The sequence below is a fragment of the Leptonychotes weddellii genome, chromosome 2 (genome assembly GCF_054177405.1).
Source record: "Leptonychotes weddellii isolate Sample4059 chromosome 2, ASM5417740v2, whole genome shotgun sequence".
Classification (NCBI taxonomy): Eukaryota; Metazoa; Chordata; class Mammalia; order Carnivora; family Phocidae; genus Leptonychotes; species Leptonychotes weddellii.
The window spans coordinates 26,401,040-26,425,604 of record NC_138370.1 but is presented as its reverse complement, the minus strand read 5'-3'; positions in this window follow the sequence as shown (position 1 = coordinate 26,425,604).

Here is a 24,565-nt window from a genome sequence, read left to right as displayed (position 1 = left end):
TTTTGTGCCAGTACCATGCTGTCTTGATGATGACAGCTTTGTAATAGAGCTGGAAGTCCGGAATTGTGATGCCGCCGGCTTTGCTTTTCTTTTTCAACATTCCTCTGGCTATGCGGGGTCTTTTCTGGTTCCATACAAATTTTAGGATTATTTGTTCCATTTCTTTGAAAAAAGTGGATGGTATTTTGATGGGGATTGCTTTGAATGTGTAGATTGCTCTAGGTAGCATTGACATCTTCATAATATTTGTTCTTCCAATCCATGAGCATGGAACGCTTTTCCATTTTTTTTGTGTCTTCCTCAATTTCTTTCATGAGTATTTTACAGTTTTCTGAGTACGGATCCTTTGCCTCTTTGGTTAGATTTATTCCTAGGTATCTTATGGTTTTGTGTGCAATTGTTAATGGGATCAACTCCTTAATTTCTCTTTCTTCTGTCTTGTTGTTGGTGTATAGGAATGCCACTGATTTCTGTGCATTGATTTTCTATCCTGCCACTTTACTGAAATCTTGTAGGAGTTCTAGCAGTTTTGGGGTGGAGTCTTCGGGTTTTCCACATAAAGTATCACATCATCAGCAAAGAGTGATAGTTTGACTTCTTCTTTGCTGATTTGGATGTCTTTTATTTCTTTTTGTTGTCTGATTGCTGTGACTGGGACCAGCAAAGTCATTCTTTGTGAGCCTCTTTCAATTCAACCTGCCCCAGAGTTTGATCTGGAAAATCAGGTTAAGCATTCTCATTTGTTCATTTTGAATTTTATCAGTTCAAAATTTAAGGAGATGCTTTTCTGAGTTGTCACTTACCAATCTAAGTTCCTCAAAAACTTGTTGATGAATACCTAATCCATCTTTGGAGCCAAATTTTATAAGGTTTGTTTGTTTTTAATATCACTAGATGGTCTTGGATGAATTATGTCACCTCTCTGAGACCAATTTTCTGTAATTGTGTAAGCAGTCGTACTAGACAGTCTTTAAGGTGCCCTCCAGCTCCAAAATGGAATGTTTTTTACCAAGACAAAACTTCCATTAGTTATTTGAAAGATATTAATGGAGAGCCTAAAGTATGCCAAATATTGTGTAAGGCATTGTAAATACAATAATTAATTACCTCTTATGTTATGGAACTGAGAATCTGCTGGAGAGCTCATTGCAATAGAATAACCAAACAATCATCTCTTTATGTTGGTATGCTGCTTTACATATTTTTAACATACATTTTCTGTATTCCTTCCCTTGCCTTTCACATGGTTTACCCCATAACAGCATACATTCTTGCTGTTCTTCCTTCCCATCATCAGTAGGCCCATTCTAAAGCTGTGCAGATGGAAGGCTTTTCCAGTGGCCCCCATCCCATACATGAAATTGTAGGTAGAGGTAGACAATCACAAATTGAATAGATGCCTGAGTCCCGGATATGGTTTGAGGGGTTTCTGCTTGAATTTTATTTTTTTATTATTTTTACAGTGTTTAAAGCAATATAGAGAAAACAGCATTTTTGGTTGAGGAGTAGATGAGCTAGAGGGAAAGTAATAAACAATTGCTGCAGTGAGGAATGGGGTGTTCTGGTATGATGGATATGCTCATTCACAGTCTTTGGTTTCTTTGTTCAACACACGTTTGCACCATTTTAGTCTGATAACCATACATTGGAATATAGTTGTCAGCTCATTTAGAAATCTATAAATGCCTTGAGGGGCATCTGGGTGGCTCAGTCAGTTAAGTCTCTGACTCTTGATTTTGGCTCAGGTCATGATCTCAGGGTTGTGAGATCCAGCACCACTTTGGGCTCTGCGTTGAGTGTAGAGCCTGCTTGGGATTCTCTCTCTCCCTCTTCCTCTGCCCCTCCTCCCTGCTCCTGCTCACTTGCTCTCTCTCTTTAAAAAAAAAAATTATAAATGCCTTGATATTTGCACCATTTCCATTCCTTTATGAGCCACTTTTTCACTTAACTGTCTTGTTGCCCACTCTCCTGGTTCCTTGCCTAATTTCATGCTCCTTAGCATTCTCCCCTGCTAAATTTTCCTGCTCTTTTTAGAGGGTCCCACAGTTAAGGATATGCTGATAATCCTAATTTACTTCCTACCACACCATCATCTCTCTTAAACTCTATGCTCACATACCGAACTTCCTATTTAACATCACTACCTGAGTGCTTCATAGGTATCTGTTGGAATATATCAAACACTCAACACCCTCACATTTATCCTTTACTAGTCTGACATTTTAGTTATGACCCTTTTGATCTAATTACTTGGGCCAAAGATCTATAAATCTTCCTTTTTTCTTATTATTCTCCCTCACCTACCATCATCAAACCCATTAGTAAATACTGTTGGCTCTGCCTTCAAAAAATATTTACTGGATAGGGGCACCTGGGTGGCTCAGTTGGTTAAGCATCTGACTCTTGATTTCAGCTCACATCGTGATCTCAGGGTTGTGAGATTGGGCCCCAGGTCGGGCTCCGTTCTGGGCATGGAGCCTGCTTAAGATTCTCTCTCCCTCCTCCTCTGTCCCCCTCCTCCCTCCCAGCTTGAGCTCTTTCTCTAAAAAATATATATTTCCTGGATATGATATATTCCCACCTCCACCCCTCTGGTCCAAACCATCCTCATCTTTATCATGGACCAAAGCAACAGCCCCCTAAGTGGTTTATCTAGATAAGTTAGTTTTCTCATTACAGCCAAAGTAATCTTTTAAAAGTCTATCAGTTATTAAATTTTATCCCTTCCTACTCAGAACCCTCCAGTGTTTTTCCAATTCTTATGGAATAAAATATGATATCTCTACCATTGGTCTTCAGGGCCATGTATGATTGTGCTCCTGAATGCCTCTTCTATCTCATCTCTTATCATGCTCTCCTTGGCTTGTTCCCCTCTGACCTTACTGGTCCTTTTTAGTCCTCATTATATGGCATCCCATAGTGATGGCTAACTTTATGTGTCCACTTGGCTAGGCTATAGTCCCCAGTTGCCCAATCAAATGCCAATCTAGGTGTTGCTGTGAAGTTATTTTGTAGATGTGATTCACATCTACAATCAATTGACTTTGGAAAAGGTGCTTTACTACTGATAATCTTGGTGGGCTTGGTTCAATCAGTTGAAAGTACTTAAGAGCAGAACTGACATTTCCCTGAGGAAGAGGAAGTTCTATTTCTGTGTTGACTGTAGCATCAGCTCCTACCAGTGTTTCCTCATGGCCTATTCTATGGATTTCAGATTTGCCTAGATAGACCTCATGATGGTATAATTACAATTCCTTGTAATAAATTTCTGTGTGTGTGTGTGGGGGGGGGTCTGTTTCTCTCACGGCTTTTACATTTGTTATTTCATCTGCCTGGAATGCTCCTTTCTAGATATTTAGCTCATGTCCTTACTTTATTCAGGTCTTTGATCAATTGTCACCTCTACAGGGTACCTTCCCTATTGACCCTGTTAAAAAATGATCCAAGTGACTCCACACCAATCATATTCTGCTTCCCATATTACTTTATTTTTATAACACTTATCACTACCTGAAACTATATATTTATATCTTCACTTGGTTGTTGCCTATCCTCTTCACTAGGTTGTAAGCTCAATGAGGGGTGCAATTTTATTTGTCTTATACACTGTTATAACCCCAGCATCTGCAACAGTCCTAGGCACTGGAATACACAACAAATGTTTATTGAATAGGGATGGATTAGGGTACTGCACTGGTTTACTCAAGTTAAAATGGTGGTCACCAGATTAAGGAAATAGCTGATGAAGCAGAATGTAACTTTAAAAATAAATTTTACTTCTGCCATATTTGCAATCTTAGAATACTTTGCTTTCTAAAAATAAGAAACAGAGTTATTCTCTGCACTTTTCTCCATGTTATTGTACACTTACCAATTTTCATTTGTTTAGCAAAAAATTATTTAGAGCCTAGTTAATGTGCTAGAAATGGCTCTACAAGCCCCAAATAACCAATCACAAGGGAGGTCTTCTCAAAGGAAGTGACTTGTAAATTGTGATGAAGCCAACTGAACCAAGAGTAGGGGAAATTGAACCAGATAGAGAAAAGAACATGCACAGATGCCTGGAAATAAGAAAAAGCATACTGTTTGAGGAAGTACAAGAAAACCAAATTGGCTAAAGTATAGATTTTGAGAGTGTGTATGTGTGAGGGTTAAGGGGGAGATAAATCTGATGAGATAAGTGCCAGCTTATAAAGACCCTTTAAACTTAGTTATGAGTTTTTATTTTGTCTGTGGAAGATGAGAAGACAGTGGAAGTGTTAAGCAAGAGACTGATATGTCACATTTGTAGGTCAAGGACATACTTACTTTCAATAGAAAAGCAGGGAGGCCAGTGTGAGACAGAGTTTTTACATCTACAGCAGCTTTTCCTTAGACCTCTGACCATTAGTGGTGTCACTGAACAATTTGTTTCATGGGTTTTAACCTAAAGTAATGTTAAAAAACATAATAATACCATATCTACCAACAACCAACAGAAATAAAGGTGACAGGCTGATTTTACACAGCTGGATTTTACCCCGCCATTATTTATTCTAGTGGGAGACAATACAGTATATTTATATTAAAAAAAATGAATAAGATTTGGAATTCGAATCCTGAGGTTCAAATCTCAGCTCTGCCCCATGTTGGCAGAATTGATTAACTTCCTTCCTACTCCTCATGCATTCGATAAAGCTAGGAAGAATACCTTCCTCACAGGATAATTGTCAAAATTAAAAATTTTGACACATTATGCTAGGCACATTACCTAGCGAAATACAAAACTCTAGTTTTGTAAAGCATTATAGTAATCATCTTATGAACATGCAAGTTATTGACATCCAATAACTACCTTATTGCAATGGAAGCTGTTGCTGCCAGAATGGTGTATAATAGTATCACACAGTGTCTCCCAGTCCTCTGAAAATGGAGAATCCTAGCAGGAAGTGATACTACCTGAAAAAAAGAGGTTTAAAATGCCACTCATCACCACAGAAGGCATTGAGAATGTTGACCCTACAGAAAGAATGGGACTGCCACAGGGAATGCAGAGAGACCCCAATCATTCTGGTTTGAATTAGAGAGCTACAACATTCCATACCACTATTAGTATGTCAGTGGTTGTGTTGGAAGCAAGTAAGTCCTTCCATTCAAATCAAATGAAAAAGAGTTGGGTTGTGAGGAATGTATCTTGAACAAGTGCATAGAGCTCATTGGCCAAGGTCTCATACAAGAAGTTCACTCCTGGGTACAGGCAATAAGAAACAGACAAAAAGTGAGATCTACAGGAGAGATTCAGACTGTTCAGTCCATCAGACCCATTCCTGTGACAAGCCTGATGCAGTGGCTCTTGGTTTCCTGGTGAGAAGGATCTGGAAAGTTACTACATACGTACACACCACATATACACACAGGATTACATTCACTTTATATTATTCCCTTCTATATTACCATTGCAGAATGGGGGGTTATTCACTTCTCAAAATATTTAATCAACTTTATAAAACCATATGGTAAAGGGACCCCTCCAAGGGGAAAAAATTAGAGAAACATTTGGAGGTAATGGAAGGGTATATTTTTAGGAGGGTGGTGTGTGTACAGGTGTGTACACATGTAAAAATTAACCATGGTGTACAGTTAAACTTTGGATGTTTAATATAACTGAAGAATAATTGTAAAAGAAGATCACACTCTCCCTGGATATTAAATGTATAGCTAGTTCATTTGACTTGTCAGAACCTACCTATTGGAGTCAAGATTCTGGTACTCAAGTGGGCTAAACCAAGTAAGACAGTTCTCTGGTGCAATGCTCACTTCAGCGTTACAGAATTCTTGATGTAGAAGCATATTTCTGTGTGTGTGTGCAACATAGTACTCCATACACATGAGAAAAAGCTGTGATACAGCCTTGAAAGTTTCTCCTTTCCATTTGCTTTTGTCCAGGCTTTCAGCATTTGTTAAGAGCCTCATGTAGTCTTTTTCAGCATTTCATAAGGCCTCCTCCTTTTGCCAATAGCCAACTTTCTACTTTTCTGTTGGTCTTGGCTGTTATGAGCCTATTCACACTGGTGCTTGTGGTTCAGTTGCTGCTACTCTCACCTTCAAGTACCAGAAAGCACGGACAGCCTCTAGGGCCCTTGAGTTTTAGTGCAAAGCCCTTCACATACCATGATAGGTCTCCTTCTTTCTCAGAAATTATTTTTCTCTTTCTTTAGCTCTGCCAAGGCCAGCTCAAGGCCAAGGCATGTGTGTGCTAATGACAGATTGGATGGAGAGAGAAGATGGGAAGGAGAAATGGCAAAGAAGATGAACAAAGTTCCAAAACAGTGACTTTAATTGCTTTTGCCTGTCAAAATAGAGTGGTATGGCGGGAGAGCCAGGGTAAAAATGAACAAAGCACTGTGTGTTCCAGAAACCAGCCCAGCAACCTAGCAACCTCTAGTAATAGAATCTTTTATGATTTGAATTATTTCAGATTCTTCCATAAACTCCCCATTTATAACTTTGCATTCCTTAAATGTTTATTGAGGCTTTATCATGATAATGACTAATATTTATCTTGCACCTATAACACCAATGAGTCTCTAGGCAGTTCCAGAATGAAACATAAACTCTAATATATAAACTAATTAGAGAAAACCCTCTGTCCCAACCAGATCTAGAGAAGGAATAAAAATGTACGGTAAATGTGTCAAGTTTAATTTAGTTGGCCAAGAAAGGCATAAATACAAAATAACACCAATACTCATAATGGGGGGGAAAAGCTTACAAAAAAAAAAAGGGTAGTGTCCTCTCTTTGTGGCTGTTAATGGACCATTTAGGAATTATCTGGTGGCAGATGCAGAAGTCACTTGCAGAGGAAATGCTTGAGGTGGGGTGGAGCTGGGTAGCAAGGTTCTTTCTGGTCCTCTTCCTTGAAGCAGTCACTAAGTGGTGTAAGCACAGTGGGTAAAGCACGGGCTTTGGATTTAGATTGTCCTGGCTGGTTGATTTTCCAAGCCTCTCTCTTGTCTAGACCACTGCATTTAGAAATGTCTTTGACTTTCAGTTTCCCCATCTCTGAAATGGATTCAATAATCACCATTGTTAAGGGTTATGTGGAAATTATGTCAGTGTCAATAATTAACTTTATTCTCACTCTGCCCCCTAACATTTGTGCCAAGTCCCTAGCACCTTGAACACACTTCCCTTATTGTACTGATCATATGCTCTTCTTACTACTTTTATGTCTATCTTCTGCATTATGTTGTGAGCTCCTTGAGGAAAGGGCTTTGTTTAATGCATGTTTGCATCCTCTGTGGTGAGTGCAGTGCCTGCCATGTGCTAAGTAATTTGAAAATGTTGAACCAAGAAAATTATTCAATGCCAAATTGTTTTAAATAAGTTACTCACACGGGGCGCCTGGGTGGCTCAGTCATTAAGCGTCTGCCTTCGGCTCAGGTCATGATCCCAGGGTCCTGGGATCGAGTCCCACATCGGGCTCTCTGCTCGGCAGGAAGCCTGCTTCTCCCTCTCCCACTCCCCCTGCTTGTGTTCCTGCTCTCGCTATCTCTCTCTGTCAAATAAATAAATAAAATCTTAAAAAATAAATAAATAAATAAGTTACTCATTCAGTTAATTAGTCATTTTTCAGAGTCAGAGGAATTAAGATAATAGAATATTTAAGTTATTAGGTTTTATTATAAGAATTGATGAAAATATAAGTCTGATTAGAAAGCTGTCCCTGTGGATGATGAAATGGTAGGGCCTGAGGGAGAACCAGAATAGTGTTAAGAGTGCTGCACCACTCTGATGACCAGCTATCTTGTCGTTCTTTCAGGATGTCCTGTTCCCCCTGACTCTGGACAAGACAGGAACTGTCAGAACCACAACTAGAAATGCTGGCCTTGGGATGTCAAGACTCATTTATTTTCATGGTTTACCTATTCCTAACCTGGGCTTACCGCCACCAGTGCTAACAATTGGAAAGTAGAATAGATCACATCTCAGGTATAGGGCTAGAGGTTTCCATTTGCCTCATCCTATGATATCCTCCAGCAAATTCCATGATATGGGTATTATTTCCCACATTTTCTAGATAGAAAATAGGCATGGGAATATTTAGCAAATTTCCTAAGCTCACATACGCAGTAAATTATAGAACTACAACTCAAATCCTGGTCTGATAGACGCCAAAACCCATACATGCTCTTTTCTCAATATCTTATTGCTGCCTCGGGGTAAATCTGGGCAGATATAATTTATGAAGGACAATGCTTTCTATAGAACACAATACTTCTGCAATGGGTATAAAATCTCATTCACCAAATAAAGGAATGCAACTTTATTTTTACATAACCTAATTTACATTAACTGAGCTCTTGTGTTACCAATGGTAGAAAGTAAATCTCAATTATTTCAAAGCCTTACTCATCTCATTATCCCCAACCCCATCTCTGAGGCTGCATCTTATGGGTATATGGTGGTGGCAAAGAGATTATAGAGAAAGCTTTATGTAGTGAATGCAGCATCTGGTTCTGTGTTACTATATCTCTGTGGTACATGCACTGAGATGGCACTCTTCATATTTGGTTTCTCAACATCAGTCCATAGAAAGTAATCCTGGGGACTTCTTTATGCCCAACACAAGACTTTCTGAATCTTTCTCTCTCTCATTTCCATTTATGTCTTCTTGAGCTTATGGGACACTTTTAGTTCTTCCTATATCTCACTGTAATTGGGGAATTCTGGGAAATCTCAAGTCTGTTGGCTTGGATACAAACTCCCATCTAGCTATTTCGAATTAATTGATCCTGCATTATTCTAGACCTAAGGAACTCTATGGGGATTATTACATATCAAAAGGCCATCTGGGGACAAATGCATGAATCTTCCTTTCACTTAGAATTCCTCAATCAATCTAGGATTTCCATCATTTCCCTTTCACAGTGGGGACGTGACTCAAGATGTGAAAAGCAAAGATAGCAGTCCTGAAGTGTAATAGATAATGTTGGCTCTTCTAAGTAGAGCTACATTGTGCCTATTTAGATATAGAAAAGAGAGGACCATGGGTAGCTTGGAGACAAATAACATGAGTCTCAATATTCTCATTCTCTCGGTAACCCAGCCCACGTTATGATCTCCTAGGTCATGGATTCCTAAGCAGGAGACTACATTTTGGCTGCCTTGAATCTTATGGGATCATGGAGCTATTATGTAGCTTGCTCCCTGAATATGGAGGACACCTTCTACTTTACATTTGGCCCTGACATCTAGAGTCTCATCCAAATGCACAATATCCTTCAAAATAACTATGGAATGGGGTGAGATTTTGGGGAGAAGCTGACAGTTTCCCTTGAGCAAGGCAATTTGAGCTATTACTGTCACCATCTTTCTTCCCTTTCCTGGTGGGAGCATGAGTTGGGATGAAGTTCAATTCTTGTAATAAAGCTACCCACTTCAGAGAGCCCAAGGAGGGGCATAGATAGCCTAGGTTAACATATTCTGAATAATATATCTTCATCTTCCCACCTGATGCCAAAAGGCTGGGTCACTTCATTTTGTGAAGAAAGAATATGGTTGATGACTAAACTTGGCAGTAGAGCTAATGACCATTTCATGTCAAATACATCCATCTACTGTTGTTTAAGCAGTGCTCAAGTGGAAGGGATTACCACTTTCATTTTTTTCTTCCTCAGATCCTAAACCTATACATTTTTATCTTTTAAAGTTATAAGTACTGGTCATTCATTTATTTATTCCTTCTACAAACATTTGTTGAACTCTTTTTTTCCCTAGACATTGTTCTGGGAAATAGAAGTAGAGTAATGGACATAAAAGATAGGAGTCCTGCTCATGCAAAACATATATGGTAGTATGGAATAGATATGAAACAGAGAAATAAAAGATATTTTTAAACAATGATAAGTGTTATAGAGAAAATAAACCTGGGGATTGAGATAGAAAATGAGGGAGATGGTGGTATATCTCTTTAGAGAAAGCAGTCTGGAAAGTCTTCAACAGTCACTATTTATACTCACAAATTTTCAGGGAATAATGTCACCTCCAGAGGCTCTATGGAGATTTTATGGAAATATCAATAGATTCTACTCCTCCCTGGACTAATTTACCTTATTTACAAAACACTATCAAATGTTGATAGCTCATCTATGATTCATTTTTTGACATTTAATTATTGTTCACTAAATTATTTACCTGGATAAAGGGAAACAGTATAAAGGGATTTTAGAAATATTTTATTTTGATATAAGTATTGGTAATAACACAAAGTCCCTCAGTAAATAAAAGAATTTGGAAAACACACTTGAAAATGAGAACAGTGAAAATGATAAAACAAAAATCATTGCAGCTACAATTTATTGATCATTTACTAAAGCCAAGCTCTATTTGAAGTTGATACTTTTTTCTGCTTGTACAATAACCTTGCAAAGAAAGCATTATGTATATTTCATAGATAAGAAAACTGAGGTTCAGAAAGATTTTGTTGTTTGTCCAGATCCACACAGTAGGCAGCTGAGATGTTTTTATCCTCTCTGACACCAAATAGATAATATCTTTTCTAACACCAACAACCAATTCTCTGATATCAACCAGGTATCTAAAAATTCAATTCCAATACTAACGATCTGGAGTTAGTCTAGACCCCTCAATCCCATAAGATTCCCCTACTTCAGACACTAGCCACAAATGGAGAACCTAGGCTACCTACATTTCTGCTCAGCTCACTACATATTTGGGTTTTCCCATGACCACCCCCTCTGGTTCAACAATTTGCTAGAATGACTCACAGAACTCAGGAATATACTTTAATTACTATTACTGGTTCATTATAGAGGATAAAATACAACTCAAGAACAGCCAAATGTAGAGAGGCATAGATTTCATCTATGATAGGGAGTGATGAGAGGGTAGTGGGGAAGATGAGCTTTCATGTCCTCTCTAGGTATACCACCTACCCAGCACCCCAATGTGTTCACCAACTTAGAGGCTCTCTGAACCCCATCATTTATGTAATTTTATACAGGTATCATTATGTAAGTATGGTTGATTAAATTACTGGCCATTGGTGATAGAACTTAATCTCCAACACCTCTTCCCTCCTCAAAGGTCTGGGGATGGGGCTGGAAGTTCCAATCAAGGCTGGGTCTTTCTGGTGATCAACCCCCTCCTGAATATGTATTGGGACCCTGACAAGAGTCACCCGATTAGCATAAACTCTTGGTTTATGCTAATAAAAGGTGCTTGTTGTGAATAATAAAAGATGCTTCTATCACTCCTACCACTTGGGAAATTCCAAAGGTCTTAGGATTAGTTGCTGTTTGCCAGGAATCTGAGACAAAGACCAAATATATATTTCCTATTATACCACAGTGGTGAAGGTGGGAACCAAAACCAAATACTTCTTCCACACTCTCCTTAACAAATGCACTGTGGATGTCTGACAAAAGCATTTTCCCACATTAAGTATTGTATTGTGCCTACTTCAACTACTAAAAACAGATTTACAAACTAATTGAAAGGAGCTTTTAATCACTTAAAAGAAGGTCCACACAATTATCCCAAAACTTAGTGGCTTAAAACAACATTTATTTTCTCCTAGTTTCTGTGGATCAGGATTCCAACAATGTTCAGGGACTTCCACAGGCTGTGATCAAGGCTACATGGGGGCTGTAGTAATCTCAAGTATCAACTGGGGAGGATCCTTCTTCATGCTAATTCACAGGGCTATTGCAGTTGGACTAAAGCCTCGGTTTTCATTGGCTATTGCCTGGAGGTCACTCTCAGGTCCCAGCCATGTGGGCCTCCCTATACAGCAGCTCACAACATGGTGGCTTTCTTCATCAGAGCAAGTGAGAAGAACCAGAGAGAATGTAAGCAAATGGAGATCACAGTCTTTAACAACCAAATGTCAGAAATCACTTTTGGCACTTTTGTTGTACTGTATTTGTTACAAGAAAGTTACCACGTTCAGCCCACACTCACTATGAGGAAGCAGAGATCACTTGGGGGTCATCTTAGAAGTCTGCCCACAGCATCATCCAACTTATCACCAGTAATTCTGTAAAGCTTGGTCTGCCATCCTCATTTCCAGATATAGGACAAAGGGTCACTGAGAGAGAGTTGTGGAGAGGATAAACATCATCAAACAGACTGCAGGATGCATGCTTTCCATACATACTGCCTACTTAGAGCTGATAGGCAAAAGGTGCCCAGAAATGCTGACCTGACAGACTCCATTTGAAAACTTTTCTTTTTTTTCTTCAGTAGAATTCAAGTAAGCAAAAACCTCCAATAAAACTTCCAGGTATCTTCCAGCACACTCAGATTTCCCTCACAAATCACAGTATACACAGTCATTCTTTAAGATTGTATGTTTCTGTATCATATCTAATGTTTATTCACACTATACTGAATTCTGACGTTTTAATGAGAAATTCCTCTCAAGTCTTTGTCATTCCACTACTGTTTTCAAGGAGTCTATTGAATCCTCTTTGCCACTGCCTGAAGAATAAGAGCATTTTCCAGTATTTGATGGATACCCTTCCACCTTCCCCAGGTTAGAAAAGAAAAAAATGTTAGAGCTTTCCATTCCATCTACATAATCAAATGTCCTCCTGCTGATGTAATTACACCCTTTTCCACTTGGTTTTGACCTTTGCCTCTTCATCATTCCCATCCTGAGATCTGAAAGCAAAACAAAACTGACATAGATGCTACTTTAGTATGTTGGGAAATAATTCTACACAGTTCTAAGCCCATCTCATTTGTCCTTTAGCAATGTAGTTAGTAATTACATTTAGAAATCTACTGAGAGAAATAAAGAAAAAGGTAGTGATTGAGGGACAAAATCCTGGAGGGGTTACTAATTAATTGTCATATGTTTCTCAAATGTCTCTTAAGATTTTTGAAAAACTTCTGTCCCTAACCAGATTTACAAGACAATCTAAAAAGAAAGAAATTCCTAATAGACGATTCATGCATTGATTCATTCTTTAGATTTTTCAGGTCCCTACACTGGACTGTTCTACACTCTGTCCTGGGCATTAGGGATAGAGTGCTGAATGGGGCAAATCCCTAAAGTCTGGAAGCTTCATACCAGGAGGAGGGGGTTTGGGGAGTAGCCCCCCAACAAAAAAGAAATATGTCTCATCCCAGGTAGTAATCACCTGGTCAAGTGATTGATATTATGCATACATACACATTCATATATCTGCCATGCAGCACGTTACATTCTCTTGCTTTATGTTCATTCAAACTTGGTTAATCATTACTCGTATTACCCACAATTTGAAGATAAGAAAAGTAAGATTGATTCAAGTTGAATAACTTCTCATCATCACTCAATTAATTAAAGAAACATCTTAAGATACTTTTAACCTCTCTTTTATGATTCCAAATCTTTTCCTTTATAGTGTGACAAAAAACCCTGAGGAAAAGAGAATGCAACAAAAACTGGTTATTAAAAAAATAAAAGAAGGAAAGATAAAAACAAAAAAAAAATCCAAACCATGGCGAACAAAAACAAGAACAATTCCCTTTTTGTGTTTTCTTTTCACACAGAAAAATCTATCCTGTCTCATCCATCATTTTTGTTCTAATAATGTCACTCATTTTCTTACCCACAAAAAAATGTATAAAATTTATCTTTAGAATTTCATTAAAAAAGAAAAAAAGCACATACAAGAGAGTCAAGTACTGGAATAAATGTAGAACTCATCTGTGCAGGAGGAGGAAAGGAGGTGCACATATCTGAACATCTTGCTTTCTTAGTATCCTTGGTTAGCAGCTTGTCTTTGCTGAAACCATTCATGATGTTTCCTAGGTATGGACTTAATAAGAAGGTGATAGGGAAATATCCTGTACAAAGTGAGCAGAAAACATATTTCTCTTGAAGAAAGGCTTCTCCTGGACCAACACAGTGGGAGAGGTTCTCATCTTCCCAACCCCTGACAATCTAATTGCCTTTGAAGTCACAAGAGTTTATTCAAGTCTCAGATGCATTCAGTTTTTTTGAGGACCCATGCTGGAGACAAACTGCTACGTGAAGGCTCCATTCTGCTATATCATCTCTCCTCTTTGGATATTGGCTGGTTTTCAGCTCTGAATATGGCAGCAATACAAAATTCTGAGTACTGTCTCCTGACAATTGAACCTTACAGCAGCTAGACACAAGACAGAGAGGCAGGAGAATTTCAAAATCACTCTTTGTAATGCTGATAAGGGGATGGGGAATAGAGAGGGTATATCAACTGCTAGTAGTGGTTAAGATGATTTGAGCAATGTGTGACTTTAGACAAGCAAAACATGAAAAAACTTCCTTTGATACTGATGTTTCTAGAAGCAGTTAGGCCTCAAAGTCAGATAGTAGTCCTGGGAGTTCACAGAATCAAATTTACATATCAACTCATTGAATAACAGTATTTTAGAGTTAGAAGAGTTCTTGGTGATCGTCTGATCTGATGGCCTTTTTTTTTCCTTTTAAGTAATGAAAGAGGCATTATTTTATTTTATTTATTTAAAAAATTCTAGGGGTGCCTGGGTGGCTCAGTCAGTTGAGCTTCCAACTTTTGGTTTGACTCAGGTCATGATCTCATTGGTTGTGAGATCGAACCCTGCATTGGGCTCCATGCTCAGCAGGGAGTATGCTTGAAGATTCTCCCTCTGCCCCTTGCCCCTCTCTTGCTCATGCTCTTTCTCTCTCAAATAATAAAGAAAATTAAAAAAAAATTGCTGCCTATGTGTTTGTTTGTTTGTTTTTTGGTTTCAGGTCTCACATTTAGATCTTTACTCCATTTTGAATTTATTTTTGTGTACAGTGTAAGAAAATGGTCCACCTTCATTCTTTTACATGTTGCTCTCCAGTTTTCTCAGGACGATTTGTTGAAGAGATTGTCTTTTGACCATGGTATATTCTTGCCTCCTTTGTCATAGGTTAATTGACCATATAAATGCAGGTTTATTTCTGGGCTCTCTATTCTGTTCCATTGTTCTATGTGTCCATTTTTGTGCCAGTGAAATTCTGCTTTGATTACTATAGCTCTGTTTTTCTTTTTCCAGATTGCTTTGGTTATTTGGGGTCTTTTGTGCTTTCATACAAATTTGGGATTATTTGTTCTAATTCTGTGAAAAATGTTGATGGTATTTTAATAGGGATTGCATTAAATGTGTAGATTGCTTTGGATAGTATGGCTATCTTAACAATATTGGTTCTTTTAATCCATGAGCTGAAATATCTTTCTGTTTATATCTGTCATCTTCAATTTCTTTCATCATGTTTTATAGTTTTTGACAGGTCTTTTACATCCTTGGTTAAGTTTATTCCTAGGTATTTTATTATTTTTGGTGCAATTGTAAATGGGACTGTTTTCATAATTTCTCTTTCTGCTACTTCATTGTTAGTGTAAAGAAATGCAACAGATTTCTGTACACTAATTTTGTATCCTGCAACTTTACTGAATTCATTATCGGTTCTGTCATTTTTTGGTGGAGTCTTTAGGGTTTTCTATATATAGTATCATGTCATCTGCAAATAGTGAAAGCTTTACTTCTTCATTACCAATTTGGATGCCTTTTATTTCTTTTTCTTGTCTGATGGCTGTGGCTAGGACTTCTAGTACAATGTTGAAGAGAAGTAGTGAAAGTGGACATCCTTGTCTTATTCCTGATCTTAGAGAAATAGTTCTCTGTTTTTCAACGTTGAGTATAATATTAGTTGTGGGTTTTTCATATATGTCCTTTATTATGTTAAAGTATGTTCCCTTTTAACCTATTTTGCTGAAAGTTTTTTATCATGAATGGATGTTGTACTTTGTCAAATGCTTTTTCTACATCTATTGAGATGATGATCATATGGTTTTTATTTTTTCTCTTGTTAATGTGACATATCATGTTGATTAATTTGTGAATATTGAACTACCCTTGCATCCCTAGAATAAATTCTACTCGAATGTGTTGAATGATTTTTTTAATGACTTGTTGGATTTGGTTTGCTAATATTCTTTACTTGTTTTACAGTTGTTTTTGTAGTTCTTTTCTGTTCCTTTTTTCTTCTTTGCTCACTTTCTTTGTGGTCTGATGGCTTTCTTTAGTGATATGCTTGGATTACTTTCTTTTTATTTTTTGTGTGTGCATATATTACAGGTTTTTTTTTTTTTTACTTGTTACCATTGGACTCATATATAGTAGTCTATTTTAAGTTTGAGGGTCACTTAAGTTTGAACCCATTATAAAAGCACTAAATTTTTTATCCCCTGACCCATGTTTTAGGTATATGATGTCACACTTTACATCCTTTTATTTTGTGAATCTCTTGACTGATTTTTATAGATATAATTGATTTTTTTTTTTAAAGTTTTTTTTTTTAATTTATCTGAGAGAGAGAATGGGAGACAGAGAGCATGAGAGGGGGAGGGTCAGAGGGAGAAGCAGACTCCCTGCTGAGCGGGGAGCCCGATGTGGGACTCGATCCCGGGACTCCAGGATCATGACCTGAGCCGAAGGCAGTCGCTTAACCAACTGAGCCACCCAGGTGCCCCTAGATATAATTGATTTTATTGCTTTTGTGCTTTCACCTCTCTACTGCTTTTGTAGGTAAATAATCTACTATTTTTATAATATATTTGCATTTACCTGTGAAAATTTTTCCTTTCATAATTTTCTGATCCTGATTATGGTATTTTTCTTTCCACTCAAAGAATTCCCTTTAACATTTCTTCTAAAGCTGGTTTAGTGGTGATGAACTCCTTTAACTTTTGCTTGTCTGGGAAATTCTTTATTTCTCTTTCTATTCTGAATGATAACCAGAGTATTTTTGTTTGCAGGTTTTTTTGGGGCTTTGTTTGTTTGTTTGTTTTTTGTTTTGTTTTTTCCTTTCAGTACTTTAAATATATCATGCTACTCCCTTTTGGCCTATAAAGTTTCTGCTGAAAAATCAGCTGATAGTCTTATGAGGTTTCCTTATATGTAACTTTTATTTTCTCTTGCTGCTTTTAAAATTGTCTCTTTATCACTACTCTTTGCCATTTTTAATTATTATATGTCTTGGTGTGGACCTCCTTGGGTTGATTTTATTGGGGGCTCTCTGTGCCTCTTGGATCTAGATGTCTGTTTCCTTCCCCAGATTAGGAAAGTTTGTAGATATTATTTCTTCAAATAAATTTTCTGCCCCCTTCTCTCTTTTCTTCTGGGATCCCTATAATGCAAATGTTATTACACTTGATGATGTTGCTAAGTTCCCTTAACCTATTATCATTTATTATTATTTTTTTTTCTTTTTGCTGTTCAGCTTGGTTGCTTTTCATTACCCCATCTTCCAGGTCGCTGATCTGTTGTTCTGCATCATCTAATCTGCTATTGATAACCTCTAGTGTATTTTTAATTTCAGTTATTGAGTTCTTCATCACTGGTTCTTTTTTATATTTTCTATCTCTTTGTTGAAAGTCTCAACTGAGATCCTCCTCTCTTTTCTCAAGTCCAGTGGGTATGACCATTACTTTGGATTCTTTATCAGGCATATTGCTTATCTCCATTTCATTTAACTCCTTTGTTGTGATTTTGTTCTGTTCTTTCATTTGGAACTTATTCCTCTGTCTCTCATTTTGTCTAATTTTCTGTTCTTTTCTATGTATTAGGAAAGTCAGCTACATCTCCTGATCTTGAAAGCAGTGGCCTTATGAAAAAGAGGTACTGTAGTGCCCTGTAGTGTAATAACCCCTATTCACCAGAACCAGGAGCTTCAGGTGTATCTCTTATTTGAGTTGCATGTACCCTACTATTGTTGCTGAGCCCTGTTTGCCTTCAGTCCAGTCAGCTGCAATGGCCTGCTTTGACTGTTGTGAGCACACTGGACAATGTTTGGTCCTTGTACTGTTAAGGGGGCCAGTCTGGGGCTGCCATAGGCATGTACTTGGATGGTGTCAGCAGTCAGATCAGATGCTTGCCCTCAACCCATCTGCTGGAACTGCAGTCACAATGAACAGCATAGTATTCTCCCTATATTGTCCCCTCGAGGCTTTTGTTGGTGGGTAGGGCCTACAGTCAGACCAGGTGCCTGTCTCCAGTCTGTCTTTTGGGGCTGAAGTTGCTCTGACCTGTAGGGTGTTCTACTTGCCTTGTGTCCTGAATGGGTTTGCTGCTGGGCAGTGCTGGCAGTCAGACAAGATACCTGCCCCCAGTCCATCTGTCAGTGCTGCAGTCACACCAAACTGCAGGGTTCTCTTCCCATGCTGACTGCTGAGAGGTGTCTGTTGGTGAACAGGGCTGACAGTCAGACCAGAGGCCTGTCCCATGTCTGTCTGCTTGGGCTGCATTGCATTGATTAGCAGGGCACACTCTCTCTGCCAGATACAAAGTTCAGCTGTTGGCACTGCAGACACACTAGCGTGTGTGGTTATTTTCCCCTCTCCCCAGGGCAAGAGTCACTTTGAAATGATACTGGTCCCTGCCTGTGCTGCTTGCAGTGTGTATCAGGGCAGGAGCCAGTTTGGAGGGATGACTGCTAAATGGGGCTGGTTGTATGGGGTTGATCCACAGGAGAATGCAAGGGCAGAGGGCATCGTGTTAGCAAAATAAGTGGAAAGTGTTCCCAGTGGTTCCTACAAGGGTCTGGCTATCTAGGCTGGTAGGGAAGAGAAAAATGGTGCCCACCAACTCTTTTGTTCTTAAGGAAATCTCCTGAAGATCCCTACCCTTCCAGGGCAGTGTAGACTCTGAGATTAGTAAATAAATCTCCTTTCCATAAACCCCAGGCATTTTTCAAACTGCTACTTCTATGCGATATCTAGGCAGGGTTATTTGTAATGGGGCTCTTTAAGGGTGGGGACTCAGTTTCCTATTTCTCTCTGGTTCTCTCATAGCTAAGCCTACTGATTTTTAAAGTACCTGGAGGTAGGACCCGCTGATTATAAAAACTTGTGAAGTTAAGCCCCACTGGTTTTCAAAGTCAAATGTTATAGAGACTTTTCTTACCAATTCAGGGCTCCTGTGCCTGAGGTCCCTGGTGTGGGGTTTGATCATATCACTTCTCCATGCTTGTGGTGTCTTTCCCATTTGTAGTTAGTCTCCCCTGGGGTTTGGTTCCCAACCTTTCCCTGCCCTTTTAGACGTGCCCTCCTCTCCATGATTAACTGTGGAAAGTCTATTCTGCTAGTCTTTGTGTCATTTTCTGAGTTAGTTGAACTAATGTGGCTGTTATCTTGGTGTGTCCATGGGAGAAGGTGAGCTTATGATCCTCCTATTCCACCATCTTCCCAGAAGGGAAAGCAATATTTTACATGCTTAAGATATATCAGTAGGAAAAGTAGTGAGAGAAGGCTTTCATCATTAAGCTTATATCCTATCAAAGGTAGGTGAGTAATAAGTAAAAGACCATAAATAAAGTATGTAAAATAAAAATGAATGATGAATAAAGAAAAAGGTTGTGTCAGATAAGAGGAATAGAACATAGTGGAGCAGGTCATGGGTTGAATTTTAAATGAAGTGGTCAAGATAGATCTCATTGAAGAAGTGAAATGTTAGAAAAATACTTTAAATACTTTTTTTAAAAGTTGTATAGAGGGCGCCTGGGTGGCTCAGACGGTTAAGCGTCTGCCTTCGGCTCGGGTCATGATCAAGTCCCGCATCGGGCCCCCTGCTCCTTGGGAGCCTGCTTCTCCCTCTGCTTCTCTCTCTCTCTCTGTCTCTCATGAATAAATAAATAAAATCCTTAAAAAAAAGTTGTATAGAATATTTGATGTTACTATGATACCATAGAAATACCAAGTATCACAAAAGCAAAAAAAAAAAAAGAGTAGTACAAAATGGTTCCATGATTCTATGAAAGATGTGATGTTTTCATCATTTCATATGTGTAATCCAGGAAGTGGAAAGGCCCTAGACAAGAGAACATCCAGCTTGCTGGATGGAAGGCACAGGGGCCAGTATGGCAGGGACTGAGTGATGGAGATGACAAGTGAGAGAAGAAACCAAGTTGGAAAGACCCTCATCCAGAGATGGCACAGTCATTCAATGTGTTATCTCATGGTATTGATTTCATCTTTTATTCTGGGTGTGATAAGGAATCACTGAAGAGTTTTGAGAGACAAAATTTGACTCACATTTATAAGTTTGGGTCTGGCTGCTGAGGCAATGGGCTGTAGAGCTCAAGCTAAAAGCAGGAAAGGAGGCTATTTCTGTGACCCAGGTGGTGGCAGCCTCCAAGTGGAAGATGAGAAGTGGTGATTCTGGATGTGTTTTAAAGATACAGCCAACATGATATCCTGAAAAATCTGAAAGGGATCAGGATGACTTCTTGGGTCTTTGAGTAATTAGATGTAAGAGGTTGCCATCAGCTGGGATACAGGAAGTCATGGATGGAGCAGATTTGGGGTAAAGATTGGAGTTTGGTTTTGGACTGTATTATCTCCTAGATATTTATATAGAGATATCAAGTGTGCAGGTTTTTTGTTTTTGTTTTCCAAAGAAGTCTTATGGAAACTCAGTAAGTAGGAGATATGAAAGAGAAGCTTGTAGGGTTGAAGTGAGAGGAGAAGGTGATGAGGAGGAACAGTGGAGAAATGCACTTCCCATGCATCTGCTCTCTTCCCCATGGGCTGTAGAGGTAGCTCTGCACCAGCCCAGTGACCTTCATAACAGATCCTGATTTCAGCAGTCTCATTTATAAATGTAGAAACATACACAAAACAATTTGGAGATGACTACACATTCAATTAATAACAGGATCCAGTAAACTCTGACCTCTCAACTTCCAGTCCATTGTTCTTCCAGTAACTATCAATGGTTGCACATGGTGTTCTTGAGAACACTCTTGTTCCCAGACTTTGGCTTTTGTGGACCAGTTAGGTTTCAAAAATCCTTTCAAGTTCCTTGAGAGTATTACTAAATTCTAATTCATCCAAGTAAGAATATTAAAAAAAGTATATAGATTTATATCTCTGAAATTTTTTAAAAGAAAAAAAAAATAATAAAAACAAAAAAATAATAAAAATAAAAACCAAAGAAGAAAGATAGAGCAACTAAAGAATACACATACAACTACCATCATTTCCTATAAACCAGAAAATATTCACAAGAAGAAATCAGAAGGCATTTATTTAATCTCAGAATGAAAGACAGACCTTCTTAAGAAGGGACAGTTGGCAATTTGACCTTGGCTCTTTTTCATACATACCTAAGCTTGTGAATTTGTATGTTCCTTATTCCTGCAATGCCATAAAAATTTCATCACAAAAATTTTTAGCTGCAGGGTTTTCTAAGCCACAATTTTCTACTAAGGGGCATGCAAAGAAAAAAAAACTAAGATTGATAGAAAATATCTTGCTCAACCCATGGATACTTCCCTTGTCTTATTTATCCACCTTCTTTTGGTAGATCTGGATCATTTCCACTTTGAAGAGGGAGCAGCTATGTCTCTCTGGACAGCCAAGTTGGCTGCAGAGAACAGAATATTTGCCCTAGAGGCAAGAACGAGTGAAGCTCCATTCCCCTGTGAACTCACAAGGGCACATTGCCATCATTCTCTGCTTTAAAAAGCTTCCCAATCTTTTATGCTCAATGGTCATGACTACCTGTTATTATTCAGTTCAATTTAATTCATTTGGGTTCAGAAGAATCCAATTACCATGTGTTCTATGCCAGGTACATCTCAGATGCTATACAAGACACCAGAGCTTCTGGAAACACCTTCTATTACAGTAAGTCATGCAATGTGCTCAAAGAGACCAGAGAAATATACAGGAAGTGTTTGAAGAGCACATAAAGAAACAACCAACATTTTGGTTGAGGCAATGAGCACAGAAAGAAACAACTAACATTTTGGTTGGGACAATGATCAATGTTCATTGTTGGTGTGGGCAATGGGAAGCATATTATCAGAGAAGGTTACAGAGGGGAAGGTATAGCTGAGTTGGAGTTTGAAAGATCAGTCAGTGTTTACAAGACAGAAACAGCTGACAGGACAAAGAAAAAGCATGAACAAAGGTGAAAAGATATGGAATGGCACATGTGGGAGAAAAGAATAATCTGGTTTGTCATTGAAGTGACTGGAAAGGAGACTGGCCCCTGATTGTGAAGGCATGTCCATGTCAGGTGGTAGAATCTGAGTCTCATCCTTGAGAATTTTTCAGCAGGAGAGTGATACAACCTGATCATTTTAGAAAATTCACTCTGGTGGCAAAGAGCATGATGGATTTGGGGTGAGACAGACTGGAGGCAGGAAAAACAGCTAGAATGCTGTTAAAATAGTCTGAGTGAGAGATGTGTGAGTTCTGAGCTTGGCAATGTGGACAGAGAGGAGGATAAAGATTCAAGAGGTGCGATCTTCTAATCAGCACCGAGTAGCTGTAAAGGTCCAATCATCCTGCCCCTCCGGCACAAGCTCCATTCACTTGAAAATAGCAGTATTAATTTTGGTAAAGCAAAGCACCCTAGTAAAATGTAAAATATGGGTAACCACCTAAGGCAGCATCCTACAATCTCTGTGATGGGCACTAAAAGCCATCTTCAGCCAAGTGCTAAGTTGGACTTCATAGAAATTCTTAACAGCAATAATAAAAATAATATGGCCCTCTAAAAAGCTAGAAATGTATTTGAACACACAGATTTTTATTAGTACCACAAACTTTCCATCAGGCTTTCCACATTTGATTTGTCAGAGCAGGGCTGTGATATGTCAATAAGCAGAGAGTGTCATTAAGGTGAGAAAGTGGGTCTGAAGCTGGGTGTTTCACCCTGAGGTTTACTGAGATTTTCATGTTTATCCAAAACACCCTGGATTTTGTCTTGAAATAGGATTTGACTTGCTTGATTTTTCTCTGGAATATTAGAGCTGTATCACCAGAAATGCAATCTAAATCTTTGACTCCTTTCTGTGCCCTCATTGTGTCTGTGAATAGGAGATGCCAGAATCTACCAAAGCCACATGCCAAATCCGGAACCGTGGCAGCTGTCCCAACTCTGAATCTAGTGCCTTTTCACTAGACTCTGCTGTCTTTTCAAGGAATTCCTTCAAAGAATTTCCTCCCTTTGAAGACCCCAGCTCTTATGTTATATGCACCCCAGTGATTTAGGGCCTGATGTGCTATTTCCATTTATTCTTCTCTACATATTACTGTCTCCTGCATGTTCTTGCTTTAATTTAGTTACACTCCCTTAGGTTAGCATGGTTTTCCCTTGGCCTTGTCCTCCCCATGTTCAGTGTTTCTATTTTGTTTGATATTGTGGGTTAAGAAGACCTGCTTTTTTCTCTATCCCAGAAACACAACTACTGCATCATGTTTACTACTACAAGCACATGATCAGGGAAAACCCTCTGTATTCTGCTAATTTCACAAGTCAAACCCTGTTGGGATCTCTCTCCAGCCCTGCTATTACCCAAAGGTTTTCTGTCACATCTGCCATTTTCTGTTCCCCTATTCTTCAGATTTTTCATAATCAGAGGTTCTGGTCCCAGTAAAGCAACCTGGGCAGATTCATATTTCACTTTCTCTGTAACTTGAGAATAGGTCTTATTCACTTGTTGGACAAATCCTTTGAGTGCCTACAATGTGCTAGGCATTGATCTAAGTTAAAGGGACATACAGCTGAACAAAATAGATGCAAATTTTATTTGCTAGTGGAAGAGATAAGAATTAAACAAGTAATGACACAAATATATAATTACAAAGTGAGAAAACTATTATGAAATGTAATCAGCATGTATAGGATAATTAAATTGTTTGCAGTATTGGATCCAGGACAGAGAGAAAAGTTCAAGAGAAGGTTTGGGAGAAAGTAATATTCAAGCAGAGACCAAAGGAATGATCCAGGTGAAGGATGGGGAGATAAGCAGCAACAGTGCAGGCAAGGGAACAGTGTGTGTGAAAACACTGTCTAGGGCATAGTCTGGTTGTGTTTGAAGAACCTAAAGGCCCCAGTGACTGGAACTTCCCACAGAATGACACCAGAGAAACGCACAGGACTTGGATCATGCAGGGCCTTGGGCGACATGGTGAAGCCTTGGGATTTTATTCCAAGTTCAGTAAAATGTCCACTAAGGGTTTTAAGCAGGAAAACAACTAGATCAGTCTTTCATTTTAGGAACATTACTTTTCACTTCTTCATGGAGAATGGATGAGGGGATGAGAGAGTTAAGTAGAATAGTGAGGAGGAGAACAGTTAAAAAAATACTGCTCAAAATGACATATCAGATAAAGGGCTAGTATCCAAAATCTATAAAGAACTCATCAAACTCAACACCCAAAGAACAAAGAATCCAATCAAGAAATGGGCAGAAGACATGAACAGACATTTTTCCAAAGAAGACATCCAAATGGCCAACAGACACATGAAAAAGTGCTCAATATCACTCAGCATCAGGGAAATCCAAATCAAAACCCAATGAGATACCACCTCACACCAGTTAGAATGGCTAAAATGAACAAGTCAGGAAACGACAGATGTTGGCGGGGATGCGGAGAAAGGGGAACCCTCCTACACTGTTGGTGGGAATGCAAGCTGGTGCAGCCACTTTGGAGAACTGTATGGAGGTTCCTCAAAAAGTTGAAAATAGAGCTACCATATGATCCAGCAATTGCACTACTGGGTATTT